The sequence below is a fragment of the Amblyraja radiata genome, chromosome 30, assembly GCF_010909765.2.
Source record: "Amblyraja radiata isolate CabotCenter1 chromosome 30, sAmbRad1.1.pri, whole genome shotgun sequence".
Taxonomy (NCBI): domain Eukaryota; kingdom Metazoa; phylum Chordata; class Chondrichthyes; order Rajiformes; family Rajidae; genus Amblyraja; species Amblyraja radiata.
Genome location: NC_045985.1, coordinates 7653683 through 7676275, shown reverse-complemented (window position 1 = coordinate 7676275; position 22593 = coordinate 7653683). Strand labels below are relative to the sequence as shown.

At 46.0% G+C, this 22593-nt stretch overlaps 1 long non-coding RNA gene across 1 annotated transcript; it reads right to left on the bottom strand.

The window, feature by feature from the left end:
• Positions 1 to 19106: 19106 nt before the first annotated feature.
• Positions 19107 to 22288, bottom strand: LOC116990208. The gene is made up of 3 exons (XR_004416471.1): positions 22195 to 22288; positions 20128 to 20193; positions 19107 to 19305 (listed from the first exon to the last, which is right to left on the bottom strand). It is a non-coding gene; the product is annotated as an uncharacterized LOC116990208 (long non-coding RNA).
• Between the last annotated feature and the right edge of the window lie 305 nt (positions 22289 to 22593).

Genomic DNA, 22593 nt, shown 5'->3' with positions numbered 1-22593 from the left:
GGCAGCATCCATGAAGCGAAGGAATATATCAGGTTTCGGGTCGAGACCTTCGTCAGGCTGAATATTAACACTATCCTGTACACACTAGGGACAATGTTACACATCCACCAAGTAAATTAACCTACATAGCTGTTCGACTTTAGAGTGTGGGAGGAAACCGAAGATCTCAGAGAAAACGCACGCGCTCACGGGGTTGAACATAGAGACAGAGCCCGTAGTCGGATCGAACCCGGGTCTCTGGCGCTGCAAGCGCTGCAAGGCAGCAACTCTACCGCTGCGCCACCGTGGAATCAGTGAGTGTGGAACACGGAACACTCAGATTCGAAAGCCCAATTGGCAGCATTTCCTCCCGCCCCTGCAGGTCATTCTTGCCGCTAATGCTTCCGAGATGGCGCCCAACCAAGGCGTCTATTTGCGTGCGATGCAGATCTACAATCACATATTACAATCGCCCCACACTCTTAAATCTCTACTCCCACCTCAACATTTCTCACTTTAACTATGATCGGACTTTGCTGGTTTAACCTTGGACTAAACGTTATTCCATCATCGAGTATCTGTCCACTGTAAGTGGCTCGATTGTAATCATGTATTGTCTTTCTGCTGACTGGATAGCGCGCAACAAATGTATTTCACTGTACCTCGAAACAAGTGACAATAAACTAAACTGAAAAGCCTTATTCCCCTCAGATAGGCACAAAATGCTGGAGACCGCCTCTACCCGAAACGTCACCCATTCCTTCTCTCCAGAGATGCTGCCTGTCCCGCTGAGTTACTCCAGCATGTTGTGTCTATCTTCGGTCAAACCAGCATCTGCAATTCCTTCCTACACTCCGAGCCATATTTCCCTTGTTGCTTCTCTCTCTCAAATCTGTGCCCATTTGAACCTCGCTCACATGGGAAAGACCCCGACCCCCTGCTCCCCATTCCCTCTCTCCACACCGGACCCGAGCTTCAACCCTCTGTGAAAGCTTTCAAATTCCCTTCTCCACAGAGAACCTGCACCCGCTTCTCCAGCCTCACCCTCGAACCGAATCTCCTCATCCTTGAAACCATTCCAGTGAATATCTCCTGCGCCCTCCCGATGACCCTCGCTTCATTCATTAAGTTTGGTGACCAGAAATAGGCTTGATGCACCAGTTGGGTCCAAACCTGTGTTTTATACCGATTCAACATAACCTCCTGATGAAGTAGGAAGGAACTGCAGATGCTGGTTTAAATCGAAGACAATTACAAAATGCTGGAGTATCTCAGCAGGACAGGCAGCGTCTCAGGAGAGAAGGAATGGGTGACGTTTCGGGTAGTGGCCCTTATTCGGACTCTTTCACATTTTTTTCTACATCTCATTATATCACCGTCTATATATCTCGCTTCCCTTTCCCCTGACTCTCGGTCTGAAGAAGAGTCTCGACCCTAAACGTCACTCACTCCTTCAGTCCAGAGATGCTGCCTGTCCCGCTGAGTTACTCCAGGTTTTTGTGACTATGTCCTGATGTTGTACTCTGGGCCTTCATTGATGAGGTTCTGGATTCCCGTTGCCATTACTGGTTGCACTTCAATGTGATTTACGCAGGTAAAGCACTCTGTGGTCTCCGAAAAGAGATGCGAGGACATTGTATAAATGTTAGCGAGTTGTGACGCAGCAATGCTGAGAACTATACGCTGCCCAGTGGAACTGTCCCTTTCCCCTATCTATTGTACTGGAGTTTGACTTGATTGTAATCAGTGGCACAATCCAGGGACACAATTTTAAATATTTCCCCCACCGTAAATACAGTTTATCACCTCACATGTAAGAAAGAAACTGTCTGTAATACAAGCTCCGCAACACTCTTATTGTGTTTAAGATCCAACTCGTTCAAAGTGGTTGAAGATCAAATGTCCTTGGAATTGTCCGAGTGATCTACTCAGAGGGCAATTAGTGATGTGCAATAAATGCTGGTCTTGCAGCGACATCTACATCCTGAGACATTGATCACCGACTTACATTAATTCCTTAATAAGAAGGTTAAGTTTTGTTTATTAAGAACAGTATTTTATTAACTTGTGAAGTTGATGATAAAACAATGTAAATAATAGCACAATGTATTACTCAAGTTAGACAAGGTCTCTCCTGTCCGTTTCTCTCGTCATGCCGGATTGTGTCTCAGTCACCGCCGCTGCTCCCACGTCGATGCCGGCCTCCAGCATCGCAATCTGTTCATTCTCTCTGCCCCAGATTCACCATCCCCACGGGCAATGGGTTCAGATATCGGCCGATTCTGCAGTATCGGGTTTTACCAGCAGGTGGGGACCTTGCGCCGCGCAAACATTTAGACAGCTCGGAGGTAGACACAAGTGCTGGAGAAACTCAGCGGGTGAGGCAGCCTGAAGAAGGGTCTCGACCCGAAACGTCACCTATAACGTCTTGGCGTGCTGCATATTTTTAAACCATATTCTGCTATTTTGAAGTTCTACGTGCATGCGTTTCGTTTAATGTAATAATTTATAATGCTTGGTTCATTGTTGTTGATGTCCAGAATTCACTGGGACACAAGAGTCTGCAGATGCGGCACATGCATGAGGTGGAATAGTGGAGAGACCCTCAATGCAGGAGCGAGAAGAGAACTTCTGGTAGAATTAAATTGATCAAGAAGCATTTGTGGAAGCTATGAGCGGATCCTCTTTGAGGGTAAAGACCCCCTAAACATGACGAATTGATACATTAATAGATGAATGCAATAGATACATTTAATCCCCATTTGTTAAATTTGGATAATACACACGACCAGTAAAATGCACAAGAACCTAATAGAAACGTTTATTTATTCGAATTTCGTACCTTGGTGCTTTCAGTGTTTAAATGAAATAAACCCCAAACTATATGGACTTTAGAGCTTGGTTTTAAAATCAGGTACAGTGAAAAGCTCTAGTTGCGTCCACTCCAGTCAGCGGAAAGACAATGCATGATTACAATTGATACATTACAGTGTATCATCATCATAATCAAGGCCGCCAGCTCCATGATGTTAGGCCGCAGAGCGACCGGAGATATGACCCGGAAAACAATCGCATCTCCGGCAAGGTAACAGATTAAAAAAACATTTCGCCCGTCCGCCTCCCCCCTCCCCCACATAAAACACACCGGAGAAGATTAAACCATATTTTAAATCACACTGAAAATAACAAAAAAGATGAAAAGACAGACTACCATCGCTGACGTAGCCACCCGGTATTGATATGATAAGGGAATAACGTTTAGTGCAAGGTTAAAGTCCGATCAAGGATAGACCGAGAGTCACCAATGAGGTAGATAGTAGTTCAGCACTGCTCCCTGGTTGTGGTAGGATGATTCAGTTGCTTGGTGACACCTGGGAAGAAACTGTCCCTGAATCTGGAGGTGTGCGTTTTCACGCTTTCCACAAGCTAATGGGACACAAAATTGGCCTGAAGGTCGGATTCCGATGGCGATGGTAGAGGGTTGCTCCTCAGAATGGAGACAGAGGGCAAGTGGGTTGCCGCAGGGCTCGGTGCTGGCTCAACTGTTGACATTGTTTAAACAATGTAGACGATTTGGATGTGTATGTGGGCGGCATGGTTACATAGATACATAGAAAAGAGGTGCAGGATTAGGCCATTCGGCCCTTCGAGCCAGCACGGCCATTCAATGTGATCATGGCTGTTCATCCGCAATCAGTACCCTGTTCCTGTCTTCTCCCCATACCCCTTTATTCCTCTAGCCCTAAGCGCTCTATCTAACTCTATTTTGAATGCATCCAGTGAAACTGCCTCCATTGCCTTCTGAGGCAGATAATTCCACAAATTCACCCAACTCTCTGGGTGTAAAAGGCTTTCCTCATCTCTGTTCTAATGGTTAGCCAGTTTGAGATGAGACTAACATTGGTTAAAATAAATTGTCCCTAGTATGTAGGATAGTGTTAGTGAACGGGTGATCAAGAATGGGTCCACAGGGCTAACACTCATTGGAATTTAGAAGAATGAGTGGGGCTCTGATAGAAACATATACTTTTTTTAGCGGATTGGACAGGCTGGATAGAGGAAACATGTTCCCGATGTTGGAGGAATCCAGAACCAGGGGTCACAGTTTAAAAATAAGGAGAAGGTCCAATCGTACTGAGATGAGGGAGAACCTTTTCACCCGGGGGGTTGTGAATTCGTGGCATTCTCTGTTAACGAAGGCAGTAGCGGCCAATTCACTGGGTGTGTTCAAGAGAGAGTTAAGTGTAGCTCTTAGCGTTAACAGAATCAAGGTATATGGGGGAGAAGGGAGGAACAGAGTGTTGATTTTTGAATGATCACCCATGACCCAATTAAATGCAACTCGATCGAAGGGCCGAATGGCCCACTCCTGCACCCATTTTCTATGTTTCTATGTTTCTACGTTTCTTTTTTTTAAAATATTTTATTTTATTAGAAGTAAGTACAATCATATGGCACCAACGTGCCTAATATATATCTGCATAATACATTTTATGTACAGCTTCTTTTTTTGTTTTTGTTATATTAAAGAAAGATTAGAATAAGGAAAATAAATTAGTAAAGGATAGAAAATATTGGTTGTTTTTCAGTTTAAATTTTAATTGTAATTGTTGGAATGATAGTAGGTTTCCCATTTCGTACATATCCTCGATCCTTCTAATTCCGAGACTTTCCCATTGGTTATATGTTTTATCAATAAGAGATGGTTTAAATAAAGGGTTATTCGCTATTGGCATTAACAATGATAAATTTCTTAATTTTAAAGATAATTTTATTTGTTTCTAAATTCTTATTGTACCACATATAATTGGGTTCTTCTTATATATTGTGTTATTCAGTTTTTTCGGGGAGAAGAGGATCGTTCCTATATTACAAGGATGACAATCCTCTTTCTCCATTTTTATACATTCTGTCTGTTGGGTAGAACTATCAAGCCAATAAATTATATTCTTAATATGCAATGCCGAGTAATAATACATAACATTCGGAAGTGAAAGTCCCCCGACCACTTTTGGTTTACATAAGTGTTTTTTTGTAATTCTATGTGATCTATAGTCCCAAATAAAATTATTAATATTAGAGTCTAATTTAAAAAATATATATTTTGGTATATATACCGGTATAGACTGAAATAGGTATAGTAATTGTGGTAGGAAGATCATTTTTATTGCATTTATTCTACCTAATAATGATAAAGGAAGTGTTTTCCAAAATTTAATCAGCGTATTAAGTTTATTTAATAAAGGTATGAAATTAGCGTTGAATAATGCTTTATATTTTCTAGTAATCTGAATACCCGAATATTTAAATTTTTCTGTTGCGATTTTAAAGGGGAACTTCAATAAGTGTGTAGGTTCTTGAGGTTTTAAGGTCATGATTTCACTTTTATTCCAGTTTATTCTATATCCAGAAAAAGACCCAAATTCCTCTATTAAATTTTATAAATTTGGTATGCTCGTTTGTGACTTTGTAATATATAAAAGTATATCGTCTGCATATAATGAGATTTTATTCTTTGAGTACCTGGTATTATAGCCCTGAATATTCGGATGAATTCTTATACTTACAGCCAGGGGTTCTATCATAAGGGAAAATAGCAGGGGTGATAACGCACATCCCTGCCTATTACCCCTTGATAGTTGAAATTTTTGAGATAACATGTTATTAGTTAAAATTCTTGCCATCGGTTTATCATACAATAATTTTACCCATGTTATAAAATTCTCTCCCATATTAAATTTTTGTAGTACTTTATATAAGTATTGCCGCTCTACCTGATCAAATGCCTTCTCTGCATCCAAAGAAATAATTGATATATCTTCTTCCTCTACTTTATGCAAGTACATTATATTAAACAGGCGTCTCAAATTATTAAATTAGTATCTTTTGGGTGTAAAGCCCGTTTGATCAGGGTTTATCAATTTACTAATATATTTGCTTAATCTTCTTGCTAAAGTCTTTGCTAAGATTTTCTGATCTGTATTTAAAAGTGATATAGCTCTGTATGAGAGCTATATCACAAAGTTGATTTTTGAATGATCACCCACGGTCCAATTAAATGCCCCTCGATTGAAGGGCCGAATGGCCTACTCCTGCACCCAATTTCTATGTTTCTATGTTTCTACGTTTCTATGGTGACATTTTGGAGAGTGAATCCATTAATCTGGGATGGAACTGGGCCAATGGGCGTATTAAAGGCTGATTTATTTAACTCGGAAAAGTGTGATGCAAATTGGTAAACAGGCCAGGGCAGTTTATACACATTATAAAGTTACACCCTGCGTTATTTTTTTAGCAGACTAGAGGTACATTGGAATGCAGACACACAGCTCCATGAACATTGCACCAGGGATGGGCAGGGTGGTGACGAAGGCGTTTGGCGTATTTGCTGGGTCCGTGAGGGTATGAAATATAGGATTCCACACCTACAGATTCAGGGACAGTTTCGGCCCATCTGTTATCAGGCAACTCACTCATATTTCCACAACCAGACAGCAGTGCTGAACTACTATCTACCTCTTTGGTGACCCTCGGACTGTACTTGATCGGAATTTGCCGGCTTTACCATGCACTAAACATTATTCACCTGTCATGTATGTACACACTGGATGCATTTATAGTACCTTCCCTCTCACCTCCATCAGGGATCACAGCCGTCCTTCCAAATGAGACAGAGGTTCACGGTCACCTCATCTACTGCATCCTGTATCCCTGGTGACGCCTGGTGCACATTCGTGTGAAAGTCCAGAGTCGCCGACCATTTGGCTGAACACTTGCACTCGGTCCGCCAAGGGCTGCCGGATGCCAACCACTCGTCTTCCCATTCCCACGTTGACCTTTCTGTCCTGGGCCCTCTCCGTTGCCAGAGTGAGGCCATACACAAACTGGAGAAACGGTGCCTCATATTCCCAACAACATCAATAACAATATTATTTTATGTGCAGCAGGACTGACAGGGTCAGGGCAAATTTCGACCAGAGACTCGGGAATGCGAACTCATGTCCTCTCTCCACAGATCCTGCCTGACCAACTGCAGACCCATCCCAAGCCCACTTGACTATCTCAGCTTTGTCCACCCACACAACAGAGGTCTGGGCTCAGGCAAAAAACTCTGAGTCAGAGATTTTGCAACCGAATTTGTTGGGAGTTGGGAATGCTGATTACAAATCTGGAAGATTATGGACATGGGGAATGGAATGGCAACATTCCTTGAATGAGGAGTGAGGATTATTTACTAACATTGGAGTCAGGAACAGAAGTGTGTCCCGCAGTTTAAGGAGGGAATGTTGTGAGGAGTGATATAGATGCAAACTCAGATTAAGGACAAGTAAGAATGTCATTACTCCGCCTCGGTACATATGATAATTAACAACTCATGACAATTTCTCTCTCTTGGGCTGAGGGCGGCGATTAAAGTTTCACCTGATGGATTGGGTGAAAGATGGGAGGAAACAGAGGGAGATAATCAGAGGAAAATGTAAAAGTGGGTTGGTTCATTGAAATCAAACCCACTTACAATATTGTAGGTCAGTAGATTAATAAAACAGATACATTTAATACCCTGTTGTATTTGGATAATTCACACGACCAGTAACATTCATAAGAACCGAATAGAAAGATTGTGTTTATTTGAATGATGTGCTTGGTGCTTCTAATACTCCAATTGAAATAAACACAAATCGCTTTGGACAGTATAGTTTGCTTTTAAACTCTATTTATGAATGTCCCTGTCTGTAAATTGACTCCTGCATTTCAGTTTCCATTCCTGGCTGCACTTCAAAGAGAATTCCACCAGTAAAGCACTTTGTGGTCTCCTAAAAGAGATGCGAGGACATTGTGTAAATGTAAGCGGGTTGTTACTGTACGCACTCGATTTTGGAGGGAATATTCCATTTCGATGCGCAAACAGGGATAGTGGATAGACGAAGTAGCCGATGGCGTCCGCGGGCTTGGAATGGACTTTGGTCACTCGCGTTTTCTCTGAAACGGAGACGGCGGGAAAGCGAAGGGAAGAGTCGGGGCTCGAGCAGAGGAAAGCGGGAGCTGGTTGGAAACTGGCAGTGAGGGAGATGAAGCGTTAAAGCGGTGATCGAGAGCAGGAACCAGGAGCGATACAGACATGGCGTACCGGGTGGCTCCGTGAGAGGCAGCCTCGCCAACAGTCTGTCTTGTCTATTTCTTCTTTGTTGCTTTTTAGTCCGTTTTATTTGTATGTTTTACTTGATCTTTGGGTTTTTGTATTGTGTGGGGGACGGGGGAATGGGGGAAACTTGTTTAACTCTCTTCCTCCGACGGCATGAGACTTTTTTTCCGATCGTATCTCCGTTCGCACTGCGGCCACACATCGTGGTTCTGGCGGCCCCTTTGTTAGGGATCGGCTTCGGGAGCTCCAGCTGCAGGAGTTTCCATCGCCCCGACTGCGGGCGATTCGATCGCCACGACCGCGGGAGATAAGGAGGAAGAAGGTAAATGTTATTCATCTTCCACCGCAGTGAGGAGTGCGAGGTCACCGAAAGCAAGGTTGATACTGCCTGCACTGGTGGGGATTCAGAGGGAGTACTGTGAGTGCGGTGGTGTCGGTGTTTACGGGGACGTCGCGCCACGGGGGCGTCCTGGAGTCTGGTGCGGGGGCGGACGGCTTTGTGACTGTTCGGGCGGACAGGGACTGCAGAGAGAACTAACCGGTTGGTGAATCACTGGCCACATCACGGTGAATGCGTGTGTGTCCCGGACATTGGACTGATGGCTGTGGGTCTCCGCGCGTGTTGTGTGCCTCAGGATTCTCACACGCCGCTGACGTGCTGCTTATGTTTCGTTTTTTTTGTGTCATTTTATTTGTTGTATGTATGATAAATCAAATTCCATTGTAGCTGAGGGAACAGGTGACACTAAAGAACCATTGAACTACCCGGGAGAGAGCTGAGGGAGGCGTCTGGCGGCGAGAGAAACAATGAATGATCCACATATCCTGTAGAGAGACAGGCAGAGCCTGAGCACAACGGGCTCCCACCTGGAACTGGGAATTCGGTTTGAACCCATTCTTCCAAAGATCCGTTCGGAATAAAACAAATCTGCTGTGTGGAGAGCAAATGCTGCAAACACACCATGAATTCTCTGAGCCGGCGGACTTTAGGACCCGGGGGAGCCCGGAGCTCAGGACCCGCCGCCCGCGGCTGCTGCTGAACCCGCGGGAAGGGAGTTTGTTTCAGTCTTTATATTTTCACAAAAGTAATTTCTGTTCCGTTGCCGGACCCGGTTAATGCGTTAAAATGAACGGATCGACAGACAGACAGGTCTGATTTCAGTTGCTGTTTATTTCACTCTTCCCACATTTACATTCCCCCTGGTTTTATTTCCGCGCTCACTGGGGTTTGTTTCACGACGCGGAATTTGGGGATTAAATGGGAGCCGTTCGTTCAGCGCCGACCTGTTGTCCACCGGGTTTCTGCCCCACAGCCCATGAACCCCGCTCCTGACGCCGGTCCCAGGACCCGACCCTTTTACACACCCGGAGCGGAACCGGAGCAGATTCTCAGCCACTCGTTTTTACCCTCAGTACCGATCAAAGGATAAAGTTTCTCCGTGAATTTATTCCCAGTGAAGGTGTGGAGATGGGACTTGGTGTCCGCGTCGTAAAATGAAACTGTCCCGGACTCGTAATTGAAATAAATTCCCACCTTCCAGGGGATGGGACGGGCGGGGAGAGGGGATGGAGGGGAGGTGAGTGCATTAAACACGTCACCCCGCCGCCTGATGCTCCAGACTCCAGTCTCCGGGGTCAGTGTGACCCGTCCCTTCCTCTCCACAGACTCTGCGGCGACTCCCAGGCTCCAGCCCCGACTCTCCGCCACCTCCACCTCCCAGTAATGTCTCCCCGATGTGAATCCCTCCGATCCCAGCACACAATACCAGCCTGTAAACCTCTTCCCGGTGTCAGGGAGACTCCTCTCGGTCCCGGTAAATCTCACCCTCTTCCGATCCTCAGACACCTCGAGCCGCGCATGCGCTGTTTCCACATCCAGGGTGACGGAGACTGGGGGGAGAAGCAGAGAATCAGAGAGTCCCCGGGGGTCGGGGGGAGACTCGGGCAGCGCGGCCCCGGGACCGGGGGAGAAGCCGCTCGGCCGCAGGCACAGGCGGGCGGACAACTGAAACCTTGACCGGGGTTTCAAAGCCCAAAGCACCCCCCCCCCCCCCCCGCTTCCCTTCCCCTCCAACAACACACATCTTTCCCGGGGTTTTCACCCAGCTGAGCGGAGGTGTTCAGTGAAGCGATCGCCAAGCCTGCACTTGGTCTCGCCATATAGACAATAGACAATTGATGCAGGAGTAGGCCATTTGACCTTTCGATCCAGCACCACCATTCAATCTGATAATGGCTGATCATCCACAATCAGTACCCCACAACATACAGGAGTCCACCCCTGATACAGTGGATACAGTAGATTATGTTGGAGGAGGTGCAAATGAACCTCTGCCTCACGTGAAAAGACTGGCGTGGTCTTTGGACGAAGTCGTTGGGAGGAGGTATAGGGACAGGTGTTGCACTTGAAATGGATACGAGTGCAGGTGAGGTACAGGGAAATGATGGGGGGGGGGGAGGTCAAGAAGCTGCAGGAGGATGGGGTGGGGGATGGAGGGAGAAGGTGTGCGTGTGTGTGGGGGGCGGGGGGGGGGGATTATGTTAGTTTAAAAAAACCCAGATAATTCGATATTTTTACCGTAAGGTGAAAAGCTACACCGCTTAATGGCATCAGATATTTCTGTTATCATTGTGCTCAACACAAAGGGGCGATAGATCGTTTCAAAGGCCGGGGCAGCATCTGTCACTGACAACGATTCAGTATCAACACTCGCACTGCAAACAGTAAACACATGGTGATACATTGAGCATGTCATTGTTGTTACATTACACATCCACACAGAGTTTCAGTCAAGAGCATGTCCTACCTGCTCTCCCGACCAGCTTCATCCTGAAATAAATAAAACACAAAGCTCAATTCATTGAGATACAAGAAATGCAAAATGCCATCTTATATAAAACACAAAGTGCTGGAACACGGCGTAGCAGGCAGCGTTTCACGAGGATGTGGATTGGTGACGCTTCGGTTCGGCCCCCTCCTGTACATCATCGAGACCAAGCGTAGACTAAGTGACCCAGATCTGCGGAACATCCCGGTTACTAAACATTCCAACTCCACTTCTCATTTCCATATTGTTCTTCCAGTCCTGGGCCTCCTCCATTGACAGAGTGAGGTCACACGCTAAATGGAGGATACGCACCTCATATTCCGCTCGGGTAGTTTACAACACAGCAGAATGAACATTGACATCTCCAATGTTAGGTAACACAATCTCTCTCCCCATTACCCCATTTCTTCCATGTGCCCAGCTTAATGAGCTTCCACTTTTCACACCAACCCGCTCTCTTACCCATTCCCCCAGAACCCTTTCTCCTCTAATCCTCCACCTGGCAACATATCTCCAACACTTGATTTTGTTCCTGAATTTATTGGGACTGATGGTTCACATCACAACAGAAACCATTCCATGGAACTTTAGGAGCTGCTGAAAATTCCCATTTCCCAACTCTGACCCCAGCTGACACAGCTTGAGGGTATTACACAAATGAACAAAGAACCAAGAATGTGTAAGGAGTGTTAGTGAAAAATGAGCAATTGATCTGAGGATCAAATTTACAGGAAAGACTGCACACTTCGTTAGTTTCTTTGGCTAATTAAAGGAAAATTAACGGAATTTAATATTATCTTGATTAGTATGGGTGTCAGGGGTATGGGGAGATGGCAGGAAAATGGGATTAGAACAGGTAGATCAGCCACGATTGAATGGCGGAGTAGACTTGATGGGCTAATACTTTTCCTATCACTTCTGAACTAATGAATTTATTATCGTCACATGTACTGAGGTACGGCGAAAAGCATTTGTTTGGAAGCTGTCCTGTCAAAGAAAAAACTGTACATGTGTAAAAACAAGCCGTCCACTGTGTGGAGATAAAGGATGAAGGGTACAACATTTAATGCAAGATTAAACATTGAAATATCAGATCATGATATGAAAGTGAATTGAAGATGAAATATCAGGTGGTCTTTCAAAAGTTCCACTAGAGATTCAGTCAAGATAATATAGAACCCTCTACCACAGGAGTGGTAATTTCATGGGGAGGTGGATAAAGGTGGATAAACACGAGAGATGTGGCAACTGTGGGCACTGCTGGTGGGTGTTGTGAGTAGGTGGGGAGAGGTTTGTGCAGAGCAGGAAAACTGACAGCAGTGGATGGGCCGAATGTCCATGATGTAGAGAGGGGAATTTGGGGCATTATTGTCGAATGTGGTGAGTAGATGGAACAGACGGAATATTGACCCAGTACTGAATTACTGGTAAATGCAGCATTTATTTCAGAAATTTAACCCACCATTTTGTGACTGTGCACTTTCACTTATCCAAACTGTAGTGTAACCCCTCACCTTAAGAAATATCACATCGGCCTTGTGGTCTATCTGTTCCTGTAACCTTGAGAGTTCCTCTTGAATGGAATTTAAATTCTCTTGAATCTCTTGAAGATTTTTCTTCATTCTTTTTACAATCTTTTTCTCTTCCTCCTGGATATCTCCAAGGAAGCGCTGCTCTTTCTCAGTGAATATCTGGTGCAGTTCAGCAAACTGGGATGTGATCTGTGACTGAAGGTTGTGTGACTCTTCCTGTCAGATGAAAGATTAAAATCAATATATTATGTCATTCTGCTGTGTTTCTTTATGACATGGAAGGTGAAATTTGGCGAGTGAATCTCGAGTCCTGAAGTGCAGAAATAGTCCCTTCGTACCAACATGCCCATGCTGGGCTCTGTACGTATCTACACTAATTCTATTTACCCATATGTAATCCATAGCTATCATTACCTTGGCAATTCAAGAGCTCGTCTTGATAATTCTGAAATATCTGGTGAAAATAATGTAACCGGCAAGACCTTATGTAATGAACAGGATTTGATAAAGGGAACTTGAGGTTAAGAAGTCATTAAGAGGTAGTGACCATAATATGGTAAGTTTTAATCTACAATTTGAGAGGGAGAAGGGTAAATTGGAGGTGTCAGTGTTACAGTTGAACAAAGGGGACTATGGAGCCATGAGGGAGGAGTTGGCCAAATTGACTGTAAAGATACCCTAGCAGGGATGACAGTGGAACAACAATGGCAGGTATTTCTGGGAATATACAAAATGTACAGAATCAATTGATTCCAAAGTGGAAGAAAGATACCAAGGGGAGTAAGGGGCGACCGTGGCTGACAATGGAAGTCATGGATGGTATAAAAATAAACGAGAAGACGTACAATGTAGCAGAGATGAGCGGGATACAAGAGGATTCAGTAATGTTTAAAGAACAACAGAAGATACCAAAAAGGCAACACGGGGAGAAAAGATGGGATACTAAGGTAAGCGAGCCAAGTGTATAAAAGAGGAGAGTAAAAGCTTATTTTGGTATGTGAAGAGGAAAAAATTAGTTAAGACCAAAGATGGACCCTTGAAGACCGCAAAGGTGAATTTATGATGGTGAACAAGGAAATGGCAGATGAGTTGAACGGGTAATTTGGATCCATCTTTACTAAGGTTGACACAAACAAGCTTCCTGTAGTACCAGTGGCCACATGGTCTGGGGTGACGGATGATCTGAAGGAAATCCACATTAGGCAGGAAATGGTGCTGGGTAGACTGATGGGACTGAAGGCTGATAAATTCCCAGGGCCTGATGGTCTGCATCCCAGGCTACTTAAGGAAGTGGCTCTAGAAATCGTGGATGCATTAGTGATCATTTTCCAATGTTCTATAGATTCAGGATCAGTTCCTCTGGATTGGAGGGTAGCTATTGTTATCCCACCTTTTAAGAAAGGCGGGAGGGAGAAAACAGGGAATTATAGACCAGTTAGCCTGACATCGGTGGTGGGGAAGATGCTACAGTCAATCATAAAAGATGAAATAGCGGCATATTTGGATAGCAGTAACAGGATCGGTCCGAGTCAGCATGGATTTACGAAGGGGAAATCATGCTTGACTAATCTTCTGCAATTTTTGGAGGATGTAACTAGGAAAATGGGCAAGGGAGAGCCAGTAGAAGTAGTGTACCTGGACTTTCGGAAAACATTTGATAAGGTCCCACATAGATTAGTGGACAAAATTAGGGCACATGGTATTGGGGTAGTGCTGACATGGATAGAAAATTGGTTGGCAGACTCGGATTAACGGGTCCCTTTCAGAAGTGCAGGCAGTGACTAATGGGGTACTGGTTCGGTGTTGGGACGGCAGCTATTTACAATATACATCAATGGTTTAGACGAAGAGATTCAAAGTAACATTAGCAAATTTGCGGATGACACGAAGCCGGGTGGCAATGTGAACTGTGAGGAGGATGTTATGAGAATGCAGCGTGACTTGGACAGGTTGGGTGAGTGGGCAGATGCATGGCAGATATAGTTTAATGTGGGTAAATCTGAGATTATCCACTTTAGTAGCAAAAACAGGAAGGCAGATTATTATCTAAATTGTGTCAGGTTGGGAAAAGGGAAGCAAACAGGATCCGGGGGTCCTTGTTCAACAGTCAATGAAAGTAAGCATGCAGGTACAGCAGGCAGTGAAGAAAGGGGATGGCATGTTGGCCTTCATAAAAACAGAAGTTGAGTATAGGAGCAAAGAGGTCCTTCTGCCGTTGTACAGGGCCCTACTGAGACCACACCAGGATTATTGTGTGCAGTTTTGGTCCCCTAATTGGATGAAGGACATTCTTGTTATTGAGGGAGTGCAGCGCAGGTTTACAAGGTTAGGTCCCGGGATGACGGGACTGTCATATGCTGAGAGAATGGAGCGGCTGGGCTTGTATATTCTGGAAGTTAGAAGGATGAGAGGGTATCTTATTGAAACATATAAGATTATTAAGGGTTTGGACACGCTAAAGGCAAGAAATGTGTTCCCGATGTTGGGGAGTCCACAACCAGGGGCCACAGTTTAATAATAAGGGGTTAGCCATTTAGAACAGAGATGAGGAAACACTTTTACACACAGAGAGTTGTGAGTCTGTGGAATGCTCTGCCTCGGAGGGTGGTCGAGGCTGTTTCTCTGGATACTTTCAAGAGATAGATAGGGCTCTTAAGCATAGCAGAGTCAGGGGATATGGGGAGATGGCAGGAACGAGATACTGAATGGGCATGATCAGCCATGTTCGATTGAATAGTGGTGTTGGTTCGAAGGGCCGAATGGCCTACTCCTTCACCTATTGTCTATTGCCCCATTTGCACTATTTCCACCTCTCCGGATTTGGCTCACCTGGTTCTAAAATTTTCTCTCCACGAATTTGTTCAAATATCTTTTTAAAATTGTTATGGTACCTGAATCAACAAACTCCCCTGGCAGCTCGTTCCATATACCCACTATCAAAGTTGCCCTTAATGTTCGTATTAAATCCGTTCCCTCTCAACTTAAACCTATGCCCTTGCATGTTCGACGCCCTACTTAGTGTAAAAGACTGAGTATTCACCCTGACATTTCGTTTCATGATATTATACACCTGCAATAGATCATTCTTCAGACTCCTGCGCTCTAGTGAGTAAAGTCCTTGGCTGCCCAACCGCTCCCAAGATCTCGGGTCCTCGACTACTGAGCTCTATAGAGGTGCCCATTATTACAGGCATCACAGGGATCAATTACTACACAAAATAATGAAATCGATAGTACAAAGCCTCACCTGAACTCCAGAAATATTCTCTTTCTGTTGCTGCTCCATTTGCTCGATCTCTGATTTCTTTTCTGTGAGAGATTCGAAAGAAGATTTCACCTGTTCCTGGGGTTGGGGTTCAGATCAGAGAATTAAAATGTCAGACAATAAAGAAAATATTACACATTGATCAAAATCGATTTGGTTTTACCTTGTAGAATTCAATTGCTTCATCTACCAGCATGAAGCTGTGAGTCTTGTGTTCCTGCACAGTTGCACAATTCAAACAGATCAATTTCTTGTCCGTTTCACAAAACAGCTTCAGTTCTTCCTGATGTTTCTCGCAGTGAAGTTTACTTTCCTTCTCTTTGAGATTCAGGCTCAGTGCTCGAGCTTTCTCAGACAGTCTCAACAAGGCCCGATTCACCCTGAGGGTGCGGTCTGTAAACTCGTCTCTACATTCCGGGCAGGAGTTTCTCGCCTCCCTGTCCCAACTCTGTGTGATACAGGAGCGGCAGAAGTTGTGCCCGCACTCCAGTGTCACCGGATCGGTGAAGAAATCCAGGCAGATGGGACAAACTATCTCCTCGGTCCAACTCTCGACCTGGTGTTTCGAAGCCATTTTATCTCCACTTCCTGGTTCAAAGTATTTTCACTGACGTGGAGCTGCTGAATATGGGGCGGTCACGTGACCGTCACGGTGGCGCAGCGGTAGAGTTGCTGCCTTACAGCGAATTGCTGCCCGAGACCCGGGTTCGATCCTGACTACGGGTGCTGTCTGTACGGAGTTTGCATGTTTTCTCCGTGATCTCGTGGGTATTCTCGGAGATCTTCGGTTTCCTCCCACACTCCAAGGATTGATAAATGTAAAAAATTGTCTTTGTAAATGTAAAAAATATCCCTAACTAGACTAACTAGACCAGCATCACACGGGAGGGCTGGTCACCCAACGCAATATTCCACTTCTCCACCAATTCCAAGGGTCTGGTTTCCAGAGGGCTAGTATGGACATTGTGGGCTGAATGGATTCTTGGGCTGGCAGCTCAGCAACTGAGGCCAGGCAGCTCAGTCACTGAGCTCTGGCAGTACAGTCACTCGAACCTGGCAGGCTGGCAGCTGAGAAACTGCCAGAATGTCTGCCCAAAACAGGTGACAGACTGTGAGAGAGAAGGGGGAGAGGGTGGACTGGATGGATTATTGGGCTGGCAGTTCAGTCACATGGCTGGTGGGCTGGCAGTGCAGTCACACGGCTGGTGGGCTGGCAGTGCAGTCACTTACAGCTGGTGGGCTGGCAGTTCACTTACTCACAGCTGGTGGGCTGGCAGTGCAGTCACTCATGGCTGGTGTGCTGCGGTGCAGTCGCTCACGGCTGGTGGGCTGGCAGTGCAGTCACTCATGACTGGTGGGTTGGCAGTTCAGTCACTTACAGTTGGTGGGCTGGCAGTTCACTTACTCACAGCTCGTGGGCTGGCAGTGCAGTCACTCAGTTAAAAGGTGCGGACGATTTTTTTCGGTCGATGAAAAATGAGAGAGATATTAATGTTTTTACAAAATTCCCCATTCTCTCTGCTGCCCCCGCTGGCGGCAGGGGGAGGGATTATAAAACCAGGAAGTGTCGTGCCTCATTCAGTCTCTGCCAGGCCAGGAAGCGAGAAGGTCACGGCTCTCTGAGCTGCGTATAACACTGAACGCACGTCTACTCCACGGTGATTCCCCTCGATGCGGCTGTAAAGTGGCTGCAGCCCTTTTTAACAAGCTGAAATGACGGTAGATAGAAGCGAGAGCTGAAGGGACAACAACAGCCAGAGTACTTGGCAAACATTGCCCGTGCAGATATCGAGATTTAAAATATTGGGAATTATCGCGTTTGCTCACTGCATTTCATCAACAGTAAGGCATTATTTGTATTTTTTCTTTATTCCTTTTTCATCTAAAAAGTTTCAGAAGTGACAAATCGGCTGTAAAATTTAAAAATCGCCCAAGTGGGTTTTTACTTAAAAAGAAAACACCTCTCTCTCTTTGCTCTCTCTCCCTCCTTTCTCTCTTCCCTCTCTCTCTCCTCCCTCCTTCCCATTTCTCACTCCGCCCTATCTCCACGCGATGCCTCGTACAGGGGTTTGTGTAGTAACCACTTGCTTCTCTCTCCCAACATTGCTGCCTGCCACTATTGTCTATTGTAAACTGTTGGCTGGTTGATATGATTGTGTTTGACTTGTTGCTCTGGCCTGGTTTAGTTGTGTTTATAGTCACAATAGACAATAGGTGTGGGAGTAGGCCATTCGGCCCGTCGAGCCAGCACCACCATTCAATGTGATCATGGCTGATCATCCACAATCAGTACCCCGTTCCTTCATTCTCCCCATATTCCTTGATTCCGCTAGGGCCCTGTGGGTAGCAAAATGGTGTAGGTTCACCAGGTTAATTCCCATGATGGCGGGACTGTCATAAGCTGAGAGAATGGAGCGATTGGGCTTGTACACTCTGGAGTTTAGAAGGATAAGAGCGCATCTTATTGAAACACAAGATTAAGGGTTTGGACACGCTAGAGGCAGGAAACATGTTCCTGATGTTGGGGGAATCCAGAAACAGGGGCACACAGTTTAAGAATAAGGGGCAAGCCATTTAGAACGGAGATGAGGAAACACTTTTTCTCACAGAGAGTTGTGAGTCTGTGAAATTCTCTGCCTCAGAGGGTGGTGGAGGCCGGTTCTCTGGATACGTTCAAGAGAGAGCTAGACAGGGCTCTTAAAAACAGCGGAGTCAGGGGATATGGGGAGAAGGCAGGAACGGGGTACTGATTGAGGATGATCAGCCATGATCACATTGAATGGCGGTGCTGGCTCGAAGGGCCGAATGGCCTCCTCCTGCACCTATTGTCTATTCACGTTTCGGGTCGAGACCCTTCAGACTGATGTGTGGAGGGGGGGGGGGAGGGGGCAGGAAGAAGAAAGGAAGAGGCGGAGACAGTGGGCTGTGGGGGAGCTGGGAAGGGGAGGGGAAGGAGGGAGAAAGCAGGGACTACCTGAAATTGGAGAAGTCAATGTTCATACCGCTGGGGTGTAAACTGCCCAAGCGAAATATGAGGTGCTGCTCCTCCAATTTGCAGTGGGACTCACTCTGGCCATGGAGGAGGCCCAGGACAGAAAGGTCGGATTGGGAATGGGAGGGGGAGTTGAAGTGCTGGGCCACCGGGAGATCAGGTTGGTTATTGCGAACCGAGCGGAAGTGTTGGGGGAAGCGATTGCCCAGTCTACGTTTGGTCTCGTCAATGTATAAACGTCAACTACCATGATACCAACACAATACCCCCAGCTTTAACTGGCCTCCAGGTGGCGGGAAAGGGACTTGTCTCAGATCTGGAAAATTCAAGGCTCCAAAACCAAAAAAAGAGGGATTTCACCAACTCATTTTTTAATTAATTTACCAAAAAGTGATTACAAATCGGCATAGGATTATTCCGCTGATACGGGATTCACCGACAGAGATTCACGGGTTGGATTCGGAGACAGAGGGGCGATCGGCCTGGATGTTGTCAGGTAGATATTCTAGGGTATCGTTCAAATCTTCATCACCCAGCCTGTCGTGACGTCCCTTTGTAACAGAGACCTGTGGGGAGAGTGTTACCTTTAAAAAAAAAAAATCAAAATAGACTTTATGCAAGTAATCAATATATAGAATTCAGGAACTGTGCAAAAAATAATAATTCATCCTACATTCTCAGAGGCTATTCATTCATAAGTCAGGTTAGGTTAGGTAAGGGGGAGATGCAGCGAGACCTGGGCGACCTTGTACACCGGTCACTGAAAGTTGGCGTGCAGGTACAGCAGGCAGTGAAGAAAGCTGGTGGAATGTTGGCCTTCATAACAAGAGGATTTCAGTATGGTAGAGAGGTCCTTCTGCAGTTGTATAGTCCAGAACCAAGGGGTCACACAGTTTAAGAATAAGGAGTAAGCAATTTAGAACGGATATGAGGAAACACTTTTTCACACAGAGAGTTGTGAGTCTGTGGAATTCTCTGCCTCAGAGGGCGGTGGAGGCCGGTTCTCTGGATACTTTCAAGAGAGAGTTAGATAGGGCTCTTAAAGATAGCAGAGTCTGAGGATATGAGGAGAAGGCAGGAACGGGGTACTGATTGTGGATGATCAGCCATGATCACATTGAATGGCGGTGCTGGCTCGAGGGGCTGAATTGCCTACTCCTGCAACTATTGTCTATTGCTTTGTCTCTGCTCTGGAACAGCTAAAGGGTGGACTTGGCTGGACTCAAATCGCCTTGGAACAAGAGATGGGGGTATGACTTGGGCCTAAGGAGCAGGGTTTCAAAATATCACTCATTCCTTCCCTCCAGAGATTCTGCCAGTGTTACTCCAATATTTTGTGTCCATCCTTAAAGGACTCTTGGATCTTGTTGGCAGCTGGAGAGACATACCTCTTCATCATCATCAGCTTCTGTTGAACGAACCTCTTCCCGCTCTTCAAGGAGGACCTCAGTGTCCTGAAGCAACAGAGAAGTTGTGGTCAAAGATCCTAGAGCGGAGCAAGATAGACTACTTATGCAAAACTGACGTGTAGTACGCAACAGAGCGTAACTTCCGCCATTTTAGTAACCTGGCCCTATCTTTGACCCAACCCGACTTCAGTTAAGCGTTCAGTTAAAACAGCACAGATCTGGTACAGGGAGTTCAAGTTCAAGTGAGTTTATTGTCATGTGTCCCTGATAGGACAATGAAATTCTTGCTTTGCTTCAACACACATAGTAGGCATTTACTACAAAACAGATCAGTGTGTCCATATACCACAATATAAATATATACACAATTAAACAAATAAACTGATGAAGTGCAAATAGCAGATAATGGGCCACCAATAATCAGAGTTTTGTCCGAGCCAGGTTTAATAGCCTGATGGCTGTGGGGAAGTAGCTATTCCTGAACCTGGTTGTTGCAGTCTTCAGGGAGGAACTGCAGATGCTGGTTTAAACCGAAGACTGACACAAAAGGCTGGAGTAACTCAGCGGATCAGGCAGCATCTCTGGAGAGAGGAAATAGGTGATATTTCGACTCGACTTTTTCGATAGCTGCCATGACCCATTTGATGTCATCCTTCGCCTTGCTCCTGGTCTCGGCCCGCACCGATCTGCCGGACATGGTGCTGTGTGTGTGTGTGTGTGTGTGTGTGTGTGTGTGTGTGTGTGTGTGTGTGTGTGTGTGTGTGTCTGAGGGGAGAAGCGCCGGCACCAAGAGCGAGCGGACGCGCGGACAGACGGATATTTGCGTGTGGTATCGTGGAGCATCCTGGAAAATACAGCTCACACCACCTCCGGGACACACTGGTCAACCTGAGGAGCACCTTCAGCAACAGACTGGTTCCACCAAGATGCAGCACAGAACGCCACAGCAGATCCTTCTTCCCTGTGGATATCAAACTGTACAACTCCTCCCTGAGACTGACTCCCCCCCCCCAACTACAAGTTTAATTCCCGGGATGGAGGGACTGTCATATGCTGAGAAAATTGAGCGGCTGGGCTTGTACAGTCTGGAGTTTAGAAGGATGAGAGGCAATCTTATTGAGACATACAAGACTATTAAGGGTTTGGATGCACTAGAGGCAGGAAACATGTTCCCGATGTTGGGGGAGTCCAGAACCAGGGGGCCACAGTTTAAGAATAAGGGGTAAGCCATTTAGAACAGAGACGAGGAAACACTTTTTCACACAGGGAGTTGTGAGTCTGTGGAATTCTCTGCATCAGAGGGTGGTGGAGGCTGGTTCTCTGGATACTTTCAAGAGAGAGCTAGATAGGGCTCTTAAAGATAGCAGAGTCTGGGGATATGGGGAGAAGGCAGGAATGGGATACTGACTGGGGATGATCAGCCATGATCACATTGAATGGCGGTGCTGGCTCGAAGGGCCGAATGTCCGATTCCCGCAACCCCCCCCCCCCACCACACCACCTGCACGGTGGCGCAGCAGCAGAGTTGCTGCCTCACAGCGCCAGAGACCCGGGTTCGATTCCGACTATGGGTGCTGTCGGTACGGAGTTTGCACGTTTTCCCGTGACCAGTTTTCTTTCTACCCAGAGATGCTTCCTGTCCTGCCGAGTTATTCCAGCACATAGTTTGGTTCAGTTTAGAGATACAGCACAGAAACAGGCCCTTCGGCCCACCGGGTCCGCGCCGACCAGCGATCCCCACATACTAACAGTATCTTACACACACTAGGGACAATTTTTACATTTATCAAGACAATTTACCTACAAAGCTGCACGTCTTTGGAGTGTGGGAGGAAACCGAAGATCTCGGAGAAAATCCACGTAGGTCGCGGGGAGAACGCGCAAACTCCGTAAAGGCAGCGGCCGTAGTCGTGATCGAACCCAGGTCTCTGTCGCTGCATTCGCTGTAAGGCAGCAACTCTACCGCTGCGCCCATACTATATATTTTTAATTTTGTTTTAAGTTTTGTGGCTAGTCCACTACAAAATGAAATGGAGGTGAACTCACCAGAGAAGGGCAGTGTTTGTTGTTGTTATTGGTGGCCAAAGAACGGCCTTCCTCCAACAGGGCGCCAGCTTGCTCGATCTGATCCAAGTCTCCCTGTGGATTAGATAATCGACAATAGGTGCAGGAGTAGGCCATTCGGCCCTTTGAGCCAGCACCGCCATTCAGGAGACAGGAAGGAACGAGATTGAATGGGATCGAGAGAGTTTGCAGACAATTCACACAATTGATTTGATTGGAATCTGCTTGCAGGGTAAGTGGTTCAAATTGCAACACTAACAAGGAGTGTTTACACCAGAAAACTTCACAGTTTAAGAATAAGGGGGAGGCCATTTAGGACTGAGATGAGGAAAAACTTTTTCAGCCAGAGAGTTGTGAATCTGTGGTATCAGCGAGTATGTA